The 6,000-nt window shown below is 55.6% G+C and overlaps 1 protein-coding gene across 2 annotated transcripts in view; it reads left to right on the forward strand.

Annotated features, from left to right (window-relative positions):
• The window catches only part of Fxyd6 (FXYD domain containing ion transport regulator 6), a 37,295-nt gene extending 35,961 nt beyond the window's left edge, over positions 1–1,334 (forward strand). For both annotated transcript variants that reach the window (XM_023721072.1, XM_004636461.2), the window contains exon 8: positions 32–1,334. The gene's annotated coding sequence lies outside the window, so the exon portion shown is untranslated. The remainder of the gene's footprint in view (positions 1–31) is intronic.
• Positions 1,335–6,000: the final 4,666 nt, after the last annotated feature.

Genomic DNA, 6,000 nt, shown 5'->3' on the forward strand with positions numbered 1-6,000 from the left:
TGGCTTTTATTTAAATTCTTTCCCTCCTCAGCCTCAAGACTCTGAGGGCAGCTGCTCCAACCTTTAGAGGCAGATATTGATAAGAAGCTCCAGCCACTTCAGCCACAGATCTCTCCCTAGGAGAAGCCAACAAGTCATGTGTCCCCTGCGCCCTTCCCCATCCCTGCTAACCCCAGTTCTGCGCACATCCACGCAGCTCACCCAGGCCTTCCCCGCCCGCAGCCTGCAGTCTCGTCGTCGCCGCCTGTGCTGTGCCTGTACGTGCGTGTGCGTATGTGTGCGCGTGTATATGCTGACTGTGATCTTTGTGGCTACTTGTTTGTGGACAGCGTTGAGTCTGTGAACCGTGGATTCACTTTCCTGGGCAGGAGCTGTGCCCAGTTGCCATCGGCTCCTCCCCGCTTCCCTGGGGGCCTCCATCACTTCCCGCTCCCTGGACTGGCCCATCTTGATTTAGGGGTGAGGAGAGAGTAGGAGTCCCCACCTCTCTCTAGGCTAGAAAGGTTTGCATCGCCTTCCCCACGGCGTTTCATGGGCCCTCTCCAGTCCACCTGGCCCTTGTATTCCATCTTGACCCAAGCTGTTCGGAAGGCCTCAGCAGCTGCAGGTGTAGAGGAGGAGCGGGGGAGGCCAGCGTGGCTGTCAGATGGGCTCCGCCTGGCCGCATTTCGTTTTCTTCTTGGGGTTCCACGCGGAGTCTCCACCTGCTCTGCCCCTTTGCAGAGCACCCGGGAAGTCCAGGCTGGGCTTTTCCTCTGCCCCTTGGGAGCATGCCCCTTGCATATCTTCTCAGCAATAACTCACGGGCTCTGGAACACTCCTGCCCTCATCCTCCCTCCCTGTTTCTAAGACGTCCATCCATAGCTTAGCTCACCCAGACTCAGTCTGCCATCTGTGTCTGAAGTTGGGTCCCCGGAAGTGGGTGGCTAAGGGATCGCCATTAGGTCGGGCTCAGCACGCAGGGATGGGCAGCCCGGAGAGCAGGAAGCACCCCGCTTCTCTGCCCGTGTTCCGCTGATCAAGCAGCAACAACAGCTCCTGCGTCCTTCCCACCCATCTCAGTCAGCGGTCACAATGGTGAGTTATGTGTGGGCAGGAGTTGTGCTGCCAGTCAGAGGCCAGCGGGGCTACGTGTGGCCCTGCTGCAGATCAACAGCAAGGAGCTGAAGGTCATGAGAGAGTGGAAAGTCCAGCCAGGTCCCGCTCCACCTGTCCCTTGTGTTCCCATGGAAACTACCCAAACCTTGCCGTGTGACCAGGACTGCTGCTGTCTGTCTTGTGATCTATCCTCTCTACAACAACAGAAAAATAAAACATCACTGTTTCCTAGTGGCTCAGAGGTGCTTTTCTTTCTGAAAGGAACCTGAGTATCTGCAGGCCTGTTGGCCTTGGAGGAGGAGAGGGCTGGAGGGCCGCCAGGGGAGAGCATGTTTTTTTCAGCTGCTCTCCCAAGTGGCACCTCCTCCCGACCTCCCACTCCTTCCTCCACCCCGTGCCACCTCCTTCACCACCCTCCTCCCTCAGTTCCTGAACTCAGACTCCCTCCTACAGCAGAACCTGTACATTTGTACTGAAGACTGCAGCTTGCCCAGGTGCCCACTGGCCTGGAGTAAAAGCTTTTCTTATTGGCCTGGAGTAAAAGCTTTTCTTATTGGCCTGGAGTAAAAGCTTTTCTCATTGGCCTGGAGTAAAAGCTTTTCTCATTGGTCAGGTCTGGAGCCATGACCTAAAGACCTGAGGGTAAGGGCGCATGTGGGTTATGCTCAGAGCGTCACTGTGCCTGCTTCCCACTCAGATGCCCCTCCTCTGTGCGGCTTCCCTGACCTAGGGGCAGAGTCCTGTCCTTCCTGTGCTCCCATCGCACTTGGCTCCTGCTGTTATCTTCACACTTACTGCTTTATCTGGGTCCCACACTGCAGAGGCCCACCATTATGTCTATGAGATGCACCTGGAGGTGGCGCAGAGGGCTCTGGGTGTCTCCTAAAGCACTACCCCTTGCATATCGAATACTGCTTTTCAGAAAGCATCATTGGTCAAGTAAACAGCTGTGGGTCGACTCTGTGGGGAGGTCAGTTGAGTGCAGTGCACACCTAGCCTTTTGGGTGTCAGGGGTGAGACACAGCTCAAGGGCAAGAACACATCTAACGTGAGAGTACCTGGCACTCTCAGGGCCTCAAACCTTCATAGCCTGTCTGGATCCTGGAACTATTAGAGTCTCAGAACTGAGGCTCAGGTCTCAGGGGCCTGGCCAGGCCCAGCCATTTCCTGGCCACCCCTGGACCTGCTTGGGGCCTTTCCCACTCCTGTTCCCACTTGTGCCTCCATCCCCTGGGTCTCTGGAAAGACAGATGTAAGGCCAAGATGCAGCTCAACATTGTCAACCCAGTGATCGTGGCAGTTAAAGGGATTCTCATGTGTATCTAGGGTGAGTAAACGGGCTGATGAATATCATTCACGGAGCACTTACTGTGTCACGTTTTCAGTGCAGGTGATTGAGACCCTGGGAGGCCCCAGAAGTGAAGACTGGGTACCTCTCCTAGGTGTTGAAAACATTACAGTAAGTGTAAGGAGTCCAGTGGGGACTCTATTGCCCTAGTAAGAGGGAGTAATAGTCACCACTCTAGCCTATAGTCATCCCAACTTTGCCAAAGTCTAAATACCTATCTAGTTTTCCTCCTGTCTCAGCTTTATCCTGACATAGCAGGACAGTGTCATCTTAAAAATATTTAGACTGGTCCCAGCCATGCAGCTGGTGGGCACAGAAGCTGGGATGGATAGAGCTCTCCGCACGACTTTAAGAGACACATCACCTACCCAGCCTTCTTGGATAAAGCTGACGCTGAGGTGAAGAGCAGTGACCTGTTGGATGACCTCTGTGGGCATGACTGTCCCTTTGGAGCGTAAACTAACCAGCCTGCTTCAGGCAGGCCTCCAGAGGAAGTGAGTGGCATGGAAATAGGACACATGAGGAACAAATAACATGAGTAACCCTGTAGCAGTCATGACGGCAGCTGATGGTTCATCCAGCGCTTCCATGTGCTGGGCCTTCACATGGAGCAGCTCATTCCCAGCTCACTTCCCAGAGCGCTGAACCTCCAGGAAGGTGGACCCAGGGCTGCGTTCACAGCCACCAGGCGTGCGACCCTCTCTATGTGACCCTTATTTCTGTTTGTGATTTGGCTTAATGTGGCAGATATGTTTTGATTGAATAGGCAAGCTGTGTCTTACCCTTTCCCAGAAGGCTTGCAAGGTCTGCAACAGTGACATCAGAGGACCTGCAGATTTTACCTCCTGGCTGCTCCCCTGCCTCCTAGGAATCTGATCCCAGAGATGTTCAAACCTGTTTGCATGAGGTGTTCGGGAGGACTACACACCTTGACAAAGATGAGTCAGTCTCCTTTCTGGGCCCCCAGGTGCCATAGCGCTCACTCCTGTCTGGTTTTCGTTTGTTTGGGCAGTTCGTTTTATTTCTTTCATACTAGAGAACTTGCCAATTGTTCTTGGGAGAGAGTGGCAAAGTACAAGCAGCAGGGGTGGGAAGAGGGCGACGGGGCTGAAGCACACTCCCAAGGTCGTCAGGAGCTTGTCCCCTCCCCCAGGACCATGGGTTGGCAGCGAGGCTGGGCAGCACAGGTGTGGGGGAGCTCTCCAGCTCTGTCTGGTTTGCCCCACCTTGTCCCTGCTGCTCTGCCTCACCCCAGCCCCAGCGAGAGGAAGGGGCCAGGTGTGTTTGCCTGAGTCAGGGGAGCAGCTTTGGAAATACCTGTCTCCAGGGCACACAGAGGAGGAACTGCCACCTCTTGCCATTAGGGTGATTCATTGCAGCCACAGCCTGGCTGGGGAGGTCGGGGAGAATCAGCCGGCTGGAGCCAACCACCTGCTGGTTTTATGGAGCTAGCCGCAGTCCCAGGGCTGATTGTGCAAGAGTAGGTGCCTGCCAAGGCGCTGATAGGGGGCCAGGTGATGCTTCGGTTGGATGTCCTGAAAGCCTCTCCACAGCAGGGCTAGAGGGGTGGGCCCCTGCCTCTGAGCCCTTGTGCCCTGCTTCACTCTCAGTGAGCCCCAGGCTTTCTTTCCTTTGTAGCATGAGCAGGGACTTCTGCTGGCCGTGTGACCCTCGGAGAGCTACAAGCCTCAGTGTCCTCAACTGGGAAATGGATCCATTGGTAGCTTCCTGTTAGTTCCTAGGTCAAAGGGATGCCACGGGCATAAGTGTACTTTGACAATTCTACCTGTGCACGTTATCACCATTGGCCTTGCCACCCATTCTTACCTCCTCCACTCTCTGACGGGACCCCTATTGTCTGAGATCTGGGATCAAACTCTGACTTGTCCACATCCCACCTGCACTGTAAAATCAGCTCACAAAGCCTGCCTGGTTGAGTTGTTGGGAGAGGCAATCAGATCTTTAGAACTCTTCAGAGCCATCAAGTGGGCAGGATCACTGCCAGGTGAGGAGGCCTGGGTGCCAGGGCCCATGGAGATACAAACACTGAATAGAGACCATGATCTGAGTCCTCTGGAGGCCTGGAGGGACCGTGCCACTTGCCGTGGCCACAAAGCCATGGGGCGCCCTTTCGAGCCACAACAATGAACTCCTGGGGACAGAGGAGGGAAGGAAAGGAAGTATGGTGGACCACTGTGGAGGTCTTCTTGGGGCAGAGGGCCTGGAGTTGTGCAGAGCTGCTGCGGGGTGCCATTACTGAAGTGAAGGGCTGCAGCTGCGCCAAACAGGCTGTTTCTGTTCCCGGGCAAGACCAGACTTGTGTTCTGAGAAAAGTCAAGAATGTATTTTTCTTCAGGGTGTTCACTGTGGGAGAGGTGGATCAAATGGGTTTGCCCTTGTCACCAGCTGGTGACTTTGACGTTTATAGAGTACATTGCCCTTTGGCAGCTCCCAGGACCTCTGTGCCCTACAGCTTGGGCCATCCTGAAGCCACCACTTAAGGAATGGACCCACCAGGGTCCACCTCCTCCCAGACCAGCCTTATAAGACCCCAGTGACCTGACATCTGTGGTCACAGCAGGAGCCAGGAGCCAGCACTCAGGGTTCCCTTCTGGGCAGTGTAGAAGGGGCTGCGACCTTCTCTGTCCAGTGGCTTTGCATGCCATGCAGCTGGGGACAGACTTGAACCAGGGACCAGGGCTTTCTAAGGGGCTCTGGCCTCCGCCTCATCAAAGTGCCTTTGCAGCTGCCAGCAAAGGTCCCCTGCGGAGACCTGAAGTCCAAGGTTCTGGATGCTGACCTGAAGCCCCTGCAAAGCCCTGGGATGGTGGAGCTGGAGAGTCCCATCCTGAGGAGGTGCAAGGCAAGCATCTCTCTGCTAGCTCTTCTTCTGAGCGCCAGGGAGATGCAGGGCAGCGGGCTGTCCCAGCCCAATTGCTCCCTACCCGACAAACCCAATGACTCTCCAGGTTTCCCAGAGACTCAAGAGTCAGGAGACAAAAGGACGCCTGCCTGGAGGAGGTGGGAGACAGGCATATCTGTGGAGAGCATCGTCCCACTGGATGACAGTGATGGGACCCATCCAGTAGCGGGGAGTCTCTCTCTTCCTCCCAAAGCCTCCTCGCTTGGGCTCTTGACGGGCATGCCTGGCCTGGTGGATGATCTTCTGTGGCTTCGTCTCAGAACAACCAGACAAAGGAGGAGGGCTTAGGTCCCCACCTGCTCCGTGGCCTTTCTGGAACAGCAGAGCAGTGTTTCTGTGCCAGCTAGCCTCCCTCCCCAGGAAAGACTGGAAGAACAAGAACAGAGGCCAGACCCCAGCAGAGAAAGGCCGGACTCCCCAGTTTGTGCAGGAGAAGCAGCATGGGGACAATGGCTGGCAGAGGTCCTGCTGGGAGGTTAGGGAGCCAAGTGGCTCTCAGGGACCCTGCTTCAAAGATCAGTCACTGGGGCGCAAGCCAAGTGAAGGGATTGCAGGGGAGCATCATGTCTCCTGGGGACCCAGCACAAGGGGAGGAGAACAAAGCTGCCCTTTGTTAGGACCTCTGGCCAGC

This window comes from Octodon degus, unplaced genomic scaffold (genome assembly GCF_000260255.1).
Source record: "Octodon degus isolate 3935 unplaced genomic scaffold, OctDeg1.0 scaffold00080, whole genome shotgun sequence".
Lineage (NCBI taxonomy): Eukaryota > Metazoa > Chordata > Mammalia > Rodentia > Octodontidae > Octodon > Octodon degus.